Source organism: Triturus cristatus, chromosome 3_1 (genome assembly GCF_964204655.1).
Source record: "Triturus cristatus chromosome 3_1, aTriCri1.1, whole genome shotgun sequence".
Taxonomy (NCBI): Eukaryota; Metazoa; Chordata; class Amphibia; order Caudata; family Salamandridae; genus Triturus; species Triturus cristatus.
The window spans coordinates 1,151,484,859-1,151,495,986 of record NC_140583.1 but is presented as its reverse complement, the minus strand read 5'-3'; the positions used below and the strand labels follow the sequence as shown (position 1 = coordinate 1,151,495,986).

At 37.8% G+C, this 11,128-nt stretch overlaps 2 long non-coding RNA genes across 2 annotated transcripts; both read right to left on the bottom strand.

Moving 5' to 3' along the window:
• Positions 1-2,543: 2,543 nt before the first annotated feature.
• Positions 2,544-3,373, bottom strand: LOC146861655 (uncharacterized). Its single transcript, XR_014979295.1, has 3 exons — positions 3,277-3,373; positions 3,080-3,175; positions 2,544-2,653 (listed from the first exon to the last, which is right to left on the bottom strand). It is a non-coding gene; the product is annotated as an uncharacterized LOC146861655 (long non-coding RNA).
• A 5,434-nt stretch (positions 3,374-8,807) lies between these two features.
• Positions 8,808-9,605, bottom strand: LOC146861654 (uncharacterized). The gene is made up of 3 exons (XR_014979294.1): positions 9,509-9,605; positions 9,312-9,407; positions 8,808-8,885 (listed from the first exon to the last, which is right to left on the bottom strand). It is a non-coding gene; the product is annotated as an uncharacterized LOC146861654 (long non-coding RNA).
• Between the last annotated feature and the right edge of the window lie 1,523 nt (positions 9,606-11,128).

Below are 11,128 nucleotides of genomic sequence, written 5' to 3'. Positions count from 1 at the left end.
GTGAGGCCCCTGAACTAAGGTTCTGTGTGGACTACCGAGGTCTCAATTCAGTCACAAGGACCGACGCACACCCCATCCCCAGAGCAGATGAGCTCATTGATCGGCTAGGGGCTGCCCGGTACCTCAGCACGTTTGATCTGACGTCTGGGTACTGGCAGATCGCCTTGACTGATGGGGCAAAGGAGAGGTCAGCATTCTCCACACCAGATGGGCACTACCAGTTACATGTGATACCCTTTGGGATGAAGAATGCCCTTGCCACCTTTCAGAGGTTGGTCAACCAGGTGTTGGCTGGGCTGGAGGATTTCAGTGCCACCTACCTGGACGACATTGCAGTGATCAATTCCTCCTGGGAGGATCACTTGCGCCACCTCTGGGAAGTGTTGATGGCGCTGCGTAGAGCAGACCTCACAATCAAGGCCAGTAAGTGCCATATTTGGGCAGGGTTCTGTGGTGTCCCTAGGACACCAAGTGGGGAGTGGCCAGGTGGCACCCCTGCAGCCCAAGATTGAGACCATCCTGGCTTGGGAGCCCCCAAGGACCCAGATGCAGGTGAGGGCTTTCTTAGGACTCACATGGTACTACAGAAGGTTTGTCAAGGGGTATGGCAACATTGTTGCACCCTTGACTGAGCTGACTTCCAAGAAGCAGCCAAAGATTGTGAACTGGACAGACACCTATCAAAAAGCTTTTGATGGCCTCAAGACTGCCATGTGTCCAGCGCCCGTACTCCAGGCACCCAACTTTGCTAAAGAATTTATTGTCCAGACAGACGCTTCAGAGCATGGGGTGGGGGCTGTTCTGTCACAGATCAATGAGGAGGGACTAGACCAACCTGTAGCGTTCATCAGTTGGAGGTTACTGCCACGGGAACAGAGGTGGAGTGCAATTGAGTGGGAAGCATTTGCTGTGGTCTGGGCGCTGAAGAAGCTGAGACCATACCTGTTTGGGACTCATTTCCGGGATCAGACAGAGCACAGGCCCCTCAGATGGTTGATGCAAATGAGGGGTGAGAATCCCAAGATGTTGAGGTGGTCCATTTCCCTACAGGGGATGGACTTTACGGTGGAACACCGCCCTGGTACAGAGCACGCCAATGCTGACGGTCTGTCCAGATTTTTCCGCCTTAGTGATGAGAACTTCCCAGGGGATGGGTAGTTCTCCCCACATTTCAGATGGGGGGGGGACACGTGTTAGACCTGGCACCATTGGCGTGAGTCTCCCTTCAATTTTTTTGCTGTGCATCCTCTGTTTTTTCTGGTGATAGATGCTCTGGGCGCTGCACCACTGCCATTCAGTGCCGCAGCGCGGATGCTCCCTGTGTAAAGATGACATATGAATTAATGTATCCCTGATTGGGTTATTTGGTCTATATGTTAGTCCCTAGTAATGTGGCCTGTGTGTGCCCAGGGTTGGTAAACCAAATGCTGCTGGTGGGCCTGCAGCGCTGGTTTGTGCCACCCACTGAAGCAGCTTGTAAAGTGTGTCTCAGACCTGCCACTGCAGTGTCTGTGTGCAGTCTAGAACTGCCATCTTGGCTGTGAAGTACACCCACTTCCCAGCCCCTGAACCTTCCCTTGGCATCATGTAAGCCACCCCATGGTAGGGTGCATTGTATGTGTAAGGTAGGACATGCTCTGATGTGTGTAGCATGTTCTGGTAGTGAATTACGCCCAATTTCGTTTTTTACTACTGTAAGGCTACCTGTTCTCCATAGGCCAGAATGGGAGGTTTGGCTATTACATTCTATATTCCTAACTGACCCATAGAACATGGTAGAAAAACGAATTTAGTATGCCTGAGCTCAGAATATTAAAATACATCTTTTAGTGAAGTTTATTTTTATATTCTGTGTTTGAAAATACCACTTTTAGAAAGTAGGTATTTTCTTGCCTAATCCTTCCAGTGTGCTCTGCTGTTATGTGTATTGGCTGTCTGATTTTGGAGGGACAGGGCAGGCTGAGTCAGACCTGGGTTGAATAGAGAGATCTGTATTGGAGTATGGGGAGGGGTAGCTCCTGGACCTGAACAGGGTTGTGCCTGGCAAGGTGAATGCTGGCTCCACCTCCAACTGTGCGTCTGATGGCAGACCCCCTTTTTCTGAAAGGAAGGATGCAGCCTGGTAAACAAAGTGCTCCAGGGCTGGGCAGAACTGGTTCTGGCTGGGTTCAGTGACTTGTAGCTTCTGAGAACAAAGATTTTTGGGGTATAAATATCTGTGCTGAAACCCCTACAATTTGTATTGCCCCTGGATCTCAAGACCAACATCTGTCGGTGGAACTGAAGGAAAACTGCAGGAGAGGACTGTCCTTGTGCTGTGTGCTGTTCCCTGGATTGGCCTGCAGTAGTCATCATTGGACTGGAAAGAAGAGGGAAAAGGAGCTGTAAGAGAACGTTTTAATCTTGAACCTGCAATCACCCAAGGGCTAGAGAGAGAACTATAAACACAATCCAATGGTCCAGCACCCAAAATGCAATTCAAGTATTAAACATTGTTATGACACAAGTAATTGTCAACAGGTTATCTTCCATAAGAAAACATGGACTTTCAGCAGAGTTGGTTTTTTCTTCGATCCTTTATTCAGAAATTTCTTTCAAACATGTTAAAACAGACCATAGCCAACGCGTTTCATCCTCGCGGACTTCTTCAGGGCTATAAACAATACATATATATTTATAAAATTAATATACATTATTTACAAAAAATTATTTTTATAATACACTTTATACACTACAAACAGTCATTACATCTTGTTTTATAAAATAAGCAAACCATGTTGTTTCGAGTTTCTTAATTCTTTCTAACAAAGCAATAATTCAACAATTCTTTTAACATGTAAAATAAGGCAAAAAGGCTTCTAATATAGCTCCTTCTTTCGCCCATTCTTATTCGTCTTATATAGGATCTTGATCACTCTGCTGATTTCAATGTTAAAAAGGAACAGTTTTATACTACATTCCTAAGGCATATCATTTTCTTACATTTATGTATATTTTTTGCATGAATATTTTTAGTCATACTGGAGCATCACAAAACCTTTAGCCATTAACACAGTAGTATCAATTCCATATCGCTTACCATTAGTTAGTGACTTTATTTTTCTGTGGTCTGTGCTCTACCGATTAAAATTGCAGAATTCTTTCTTTATGGTCTTTTTGTGTACTCTTACGATATCTATCAAAAAAATCATTTATTTTTTTAGAGCACAACACATATATGGCTTGAGTGACATATTGTCATCCTCATGGATATTTGGTAAAGTTCACTATCCGTACCTGAGGGGGAGTTATGGCGATTAGATGCTTCGTATTCTTTATTTTCACAGTTCGTTAAATTATTCAATATCAGCCATCCCTCAATCAGTAGTTATCTATCCATTGAAACAAACAGCATTGAGTATGTAACTACTCATATCCATAAACATCACAATCTAATATACATAGGTCTCTTTACCGCATTAAAGAGCATAGTGATTTAAAAAAATACTTGTCTAATATACTCAGCTTTTATAACAATTTCTCAGATAGATAATGTTAATTATTTATCTACAGCGAGATAATTTTAAGTCCCAGTCCCATATTTTTATATGAATATAAGTTAAGCACACTCATAATAAGGCTGCCTGCTCATAAGGTGTCCCTCCATCCTGCTATTAGGTCCAATCTAGTACATATAAGATTCCTCATTATTTCATAAACATTTATTTTAAGTGAAAATGTCTTGTCTTACTTTTTTATCACACATATATTAGGGCTGTTAGCTTAGGCAGTGTACCTACTTCCTCCTGTCTTATTCACCCCCCACTAGGCTCAAATCTATTCCATCTGTAAATCCATAAACTTACTTGTCAATTTCAGTTTGCCGGCATAGTCGCGTGGCATCAGAGTAGCGAATTACAGCTTACTCTCCGAGTTTAAATACCCCGCTGATACTATCAGGATTCAAAACACCTGCACGAACTACGTCGTCTCGCCCATTTTTCTGCCTAATCTTGGCCGCCATCTTGGAATGGTTAATTCGTCGTGGATTGTATGCCTTTTACATCTTTTATTTTCATAAGAAATTTAAAATTGGACTCAATCATATTTACATAATTATTTTATTTAAAAACATGTTACAAACTCTAATAGTGTAAGTATATTTTGTTTTAGTTTTAGTATTCCAAATGCGCATATTATCGGCTCTATTTGTTTACCATAGTGCGCTATATAGTATGTCCTATTCGTTTAATTTGCAGATCTTTTTTTCTCCCAAGCATGATACGGTGAACCATCTTTCAAAAATTCCACATCGTCATTTTAGAGTAGAAGAGTTTTGTTTATATAAAAAGCGCACCGCCATTTTGGAATGGGAAGGTTTTAGTATGTTTCAAATCTTCTTGTTTTTCAAATGCACATATATTAGTGCCATATACTCATTTATGGATAATATAAAATTCCACATCAACATTTGATAGTGGAAGAGTTCTGTTAGTTTTATTCCGAATCTTCTCATATATGGAGTACACACCGCCATTTTGGAATGGGAAGGTTTATTTTGTTTCGAATTTTCTCGTTTTTCGAAATGCACATGTATTAGTGCAATATGCTCCCTTATGACTATTATTTAGTTCTCCCTTTTCACTTTTTTTTAACACAATATGTAATTTATCTTTGTGACGGAGATTTGTTGTGTATAATCGGTTGTTGCTACGAACTTAAATTTAGAGTCCCGCCTATTATTATATTTTCATTTCCGCCATCTTTGAATAGTAATTTTTCTAATTCGTTTATGCCAGCATCATTTTAAAAGATTTTATTTTGATACAATAATCTAATTATCACAGTACCATCCGATAAGCCTATGCACCTCTCGATGTTTTGTTGTTAATAACATCCGATCTGCATCGTGTGCAAAGCGTTCAGGAAAGGCGCTCAGGTTATTAGCTAAAAAATTCTTTTATTTGCATTACAAGCCACATGGAGAGAGACTATAGTCGTTTTATTCTAATCCTCTCCCAGTGGTATGCTTTTCCCAAACAATTCTTAGTAATCTATTTCAGAGACAAATCATTAAGGTTCAAGGGGCCAGCTTGTATTTATAAAGTACCCCTTGTTTATTTATCAGTTATCACATGATGGGCAAAAGATGGAATTATCCATCTGTGGTCATCCCAGGACATGCGGATTCACAGAAAATGATAGAGTTCATCATTTGTGTTTAGACCCAAAACTACAGATCTTAAGCGGCATATCCAACCGGCCTCCGCTTTTCTTAAGAGCACTTCTCTATTCCCACCTCTCTCTGGTATTTTTATATGTTCCAATGCATGAAACCATATATTTGTTTCCAAAGGGTGACATTCGTGTATGTGTACAGCCACTGGATAGCGTTCATCTCTGTTTTTTATAGCCCTTATATGTTCTTGGATCCTAATTTTCAAACTTCTAATACTACTGCCTATATAGATTTTATTACAGGCACATCCAAGGACATAAATTGTGTAAGTTGTATTACAATTAATAAAAGTATTAATTGTATATCCTTTCTGTGTATTATACTTGAAGTTCGTTTTTTTGTTACATCCAAATTTGCATATACTACACGATCCACATGTAAAAAACCCCGATAGTTTATTGGGCAGCCATGTGGTTGGTTTTGTATCAGTACTCCTAATGTAACTTGGACAGAGTATCTTTTTTAATGTTTCTCCCCTTTTATAAACCACTCTCGGTTTATTCGATACACTACCAGGAGGCATTTGTTCAGTGGCAATCATGTGCCAATTTTTTCGCAAAATATTATAAATGTGATCACTGTATGCATTATATTTTGTTATAAACAGGATTTCTTCAGATTTTACCCCTTTATTTTCCTTTTGTTGGCTTGATATTAATGTAGTTTTGCGATCTATTTTTGTTGCCCTTAATTCTGCTTGATTCAGACACTTTTTTGTGTATCCCCTATTCTTGAATTTATGTTTGATGTTTTTAATGCTATTTTTGAAATTACTTTCTTCACTACAAATCCGCCGTGCCCTAATCATTTCTCCAAAGGGTATAGCATTAATTGTAGACCTAGGGTGTGAGCTTTCAGCATGCAAGATACTATTGCATGCAGTTGGTTTTACAAACATTTCACTTTGTATTTTGTTGTTTGCTATATACAGTTTTAAATCAAGAAAGTCAATTGAATCCCTTGAATAATTGATGGTCAACTTCACATTGAATCTATTTTGATTAAGGTATTTGTGATAATCTAATAGTTCTTCCACCCCTCCATTCCATATTAGAAGCACATCGTCTATATATCTCCCATAGAAAATGATGTTATTGCTCCAATTTTTTGAGCCTGGGCCCCAGGCGTGCTCCGTCTCATACAAGCCCATAAAAAGGTTTGCATAAGACGGAGTAAACCTGGATCCCATGGCTGTGCCTTGTCTCTGTAGAAACCATTTGTTGTCATGTAGAAAAGCATTCATACTGAGAATCATGCGAGTCATTTCAAGGAGCATAAGAGTATGTTCCAAGTGACATGCATTTCGTTTGTATAGGAAATGTCTTAGAGCCTCCAATCCAACATCAGTTTTAATACATGTATACAGGCTCTCAACGTCTAAAGAGACAAATAGTAGATCACTACTGTCCCAGATAAAATCTTCCAGTTTGCAGAGTACATCCCTACTATCCTTAAGATACGATGGTAGATTCTTAACGAAGGGTTGTAAAAATCCATCTACATATTCAGAGAAGTGCACAGTTGGTCCCCCATTCCCCGATATAATTGGTCTTCCCGGGGGAAATCCCTCCCCTCCTTTATGTATTTTAGGGAGAATGTAGATGCATGGCTTTCTTGAGTCCTGTGCCAGTAGATATTTATATTCTTTATCTGACAAGAGACATGATTCGTGCCAGTCACGTAAACTAGCATTGATATTTTGTTCAATTAGCTTGGTTGGATCTTCCTTTAGTTGAGTATAACAATCACTATTTCCCAATTGTCTGTCAATTTCACCCAAGTAATCACATCTGTTCATTACCAAAATATTTCCTCCCTTATCTGCTTCTCTTATAACTATCTCTGGATCTTCCCTCAGTGATGTTAACAATTCCCTTTCTCTTTTGGTTATGTTATATGTGTGCTTGCAATAGGCATTAGCAGTATGTTTATCCTCCAACTGATGTAACTGTAGTGTCACCTTATTGTAAAACTCATCTATAAAGGTGTCATGTACTCTAGGTGGTTAGAATCTTGATCTGTCCTTTAGGCCACTGTCTACTGAGGTGTCTTCAAAAATTTCTAGCATACTTGCAGTATCAGTAATATCAATATTATCATCGTCATTTTCTAGGGTTGCCAAAAGATGTGTAGCATTTAGATCCGCAATAGTTAATGATGAGACATTTGGGTGAATAGCCAATACATTTTGCGTACACGGTCGATTTTCAAAAAACTTTTTTAATCTCAGTTTTCTTACAAACTTGAAGAGATCAATGTGAACATCAACAAAATTACATAAATTGGTAACACAAAAGCTTAGTCCTTTTCGTAGGATGCCTTTTTCACAATCGGTCAAAGTTCTTCCTGACAAATTGACAATATTCAACTCATTAGCACTTAGATCATTGTCAATAATTTCATCCTCATTATTACCTACATCCAATATACTGTTCATTTCCTCATTTGTGTTTTGCTTTGCATTCTGGTTTGTACGCCTGTTTTTGTATTTCTTCCCTCCCCTCCTAGTTCTTGGTTTGGGATTTTCTTTTTGTTTCCCAGTCTGTAACGTTGTACCTCCCTTAAAAAATGGGACGAGGTAGAGGTTTCTAGATTGCTCACTCCTTCCCCCGGTTCACTATCAATGGAAGAAAGAGAAGTACTATTGTTGGAAGACACACTTTCTGCCTTTTCAGTAGATCCTTGGTTTCTAATCACTTTAGATGAAACATCGTCATACTTTTTAGAAAAAGTAAAGATGCGGCCGCTTGCATAATCTGCCTCATCTCTTATTATTTTTTTCTGTTTTTTGTCTTTCAAATAGATCTGATATGCCACCAATTCCTTTTTCAGGATTTCATAGTTCTTAGCAATGGCATCCTTGAGGTTTATGTCAGCAATTTCCCTTTCTATTTTCATAATCTCTTCTTTTATTTTACTAACTTTTCTTTCAGAATTAGTAATGAGGATCCTCATCATGCGATAAGATGCATCATAAAGGCCTTCTTCCCAATCATCTAAGAGGTCTTGTTCCAAGTACTCATAGTTGGGGAAAATTAAAATTCTTAGGCCCCGTAGGATTTTCTTGTTTTCAATGTATTTACGCAGTGTCGCCCCATCCCACCATTTGGCGAGTTCCTGCTTTTTCAGTTTTTCAAGCCTAAAATTTTTTTCTCTCAAGCCCTCATTTTTTGGAGAAGTTATTATGGGAATATTAGTATTGGGTCCTTTTGATTTAAACAGGTCCCCTAACATTGCTTCCCGATTATCATCAAAATCCATGATGCGTATAGCTCAAATAACAAAAGGATAGTGCTAATTAGCCCAATTAGACAATTTATTTAAGCGAAAAAAGAAAGGGTTTGGGGCAAAGCACAATTGCACCTATCCCTAGTAGAGTTTTATATAAATATGGTGCTAGTGACCGGAGATCCAAAACCCCTAAATCTCCTGAAGCTAAACGCTTCAAATAACCATAAACACAATCCAATGGTCCAGCACCCAAAATGCAATTCAAGTATTAAACATTGTTATGACACAAGTAATTGTCAACAGGTTATCTTCCATAAGAAAACATGGACTTTCAGCAGAGTTGGTTTTTTCTTCAATCCTTTATTCAGAAATTTCTTTCAAACATGTTAAAACAGACCATAGCCAACGCGTTTCATCCTCGCGGACTTCTTCAGGGCTATAAACAATACATATATATTTATAAAATTAATATACATTATTTACAAAAAAATATTTTTATAATACACTTTATACACTACAAACAGTCACTACATCTTGTTTTATAAAATAAGCAAACCATGTTGTTTCGAGTTTCTTAATTCTTTCTAACAAAGCAATAATTCAACAATTCTTTTAACATGTAAAATAAGGCAAAAAGGCTTCTAATATAGCTCCTTCTTTCGCCCATTCTTATTCGTCTTATATAGGATCTTGATCACTCTGCTGATTTCAATGTTAAAAAGGAACAGTTTTATACTACATTCCTAAGGCATATCATTTTCTTACATTTATGTATATTTTTTGCATGAATATTTTTAGTCATACTGGAGCATCACAAAACCTTTAGCCATTAACACAGTAGTATCAATTCCATATCGCTTACCATTAGTTAGTGACTTTATTTTTCTGTGGTCTGTGCTCTACCGATTAAAATTGCAGAATTCTTTCTTTATGGTCTTTTTGTGTACTCTTACGATATCTATCAAAAAAATCATATATTTTTTTAGAGCACAACACATATATGGCTTGAGTGACATATTGTCATCCTCATGGATATTTGGTAAAGTTCACTATCCGTACCTGAGGGGGAGTTATGGCGATTAGATGCTTCGTATTCTTTATTTTCACAGTTCGTTAAATTATTCAATATCAGCCATCCCTCAATCAGTAGTTATCTATCCATTGAAACAAACAGCATTGAGTATGTAACTACTCATATCCATAAACATCACAATCTAATATACATAGGTCTCTTTACCGCATTAAAGAGCATAGTGATTTAAAAAAATACTTGTCTAATATACTCAGCTTTTATAACAATTTCTCAGATAGATAATGTTAATTATTTATCTACAGCGAGATAATTTTAAGTCCCAGTCCCATATTTTTATATGAATATAAGTTAAGCACACTCATAATAAGGCTGCCAGCTCATAAGGGGTCCCTCCATCCTGCTATTAGGTCCAATCTAGTACATATAAGATTCCTCATTATTTCATAAACATTTATTTTAAGTGAAAATGTCTTGTCTTACGTTTTTTATCACACATATATTAGGGCTGTTAGCTTAGGCAGTGTACCTACTTCCTCCTGTCTTATTCACCCCCCACTAGGCTCAAATCTATTCCATCTGTAAATCCATAAACTTACTTGTCAATTTCAGTTTGCCGGCATAGTCGCGTGGCATCAGAGTAGCGAATTACAGCTTACTCTCCGAGTTTAAATACCCCGCTGATACTATCAGGATTCAAAACACCTGCACGAACTACGTCGTCTCGCCCATTTTTCTGCCTAATCTTGGCCGCCATCTTGGAATGGTTAATTCGTCGTGGATTGTTTGCCTTTTACATCTTTTATTTTCATAAGAAATTTAAAATTGGACTCAATCATATTTACATAATTATTTTATTTAAAAACATGTTACAAACTCTAATAGTGTAAGTATATTTTGTTTGAGTTTTAGTATTCCAAATGCGCATATTATCGGCGCTATTTGTTTACCATAGTGCGCTATATAGTATGTCTTATTCGTTTAATTTGCAGATCTTTTTTTCTCCCAAGCATGATACGGTGAACCATCTTTCAAAAATTCCACATCGTCATTTTAGAGTAGAAGAGTTTTGTTTATATAAAAAGCGCACCACCATTTTGGAATGGGAAGGTTTTAGTATGTTTCAAATCTTCTCGTTTTTCAAATGCACATATATTAGTGCCATATACTCATTTATGGATAATATAAAATTCCACATCAACATTTGATAGTGGAAGAGTTCTGTTAGTTTTATTCCGAATCTTCTCATATATGGAGTACACACCGCCATTTTGGAATGGGAAGGTTTATTTTGTTTCGAATTTTCTCGTTTTTCGAAATGCACATGTATTAGTGCAATATGCTCCCTTATGACTATTATTTAGTTCTCCCTTTTCACTTTTTTTTAACACAATATGTAATTTATCTTTGTGACGGAGATTTGTTGTGTATAATCGGTTGTTGCTACGAACTTAAATTTAGAGTCCCGCCTATTATTATATTTTCATTTCCGCCATCTTTGAATAGTAATTTTTCTAATTCGTTTATGCCAGCATCATTTTAAAAGATTTTATTTTGATACAATAATCTAATTATCACAGTACCATCCGATAAGCCTATGCACCTCTCGATGTTTTGTTGTTAATACCATCCGATCTGCATCGTGTGCA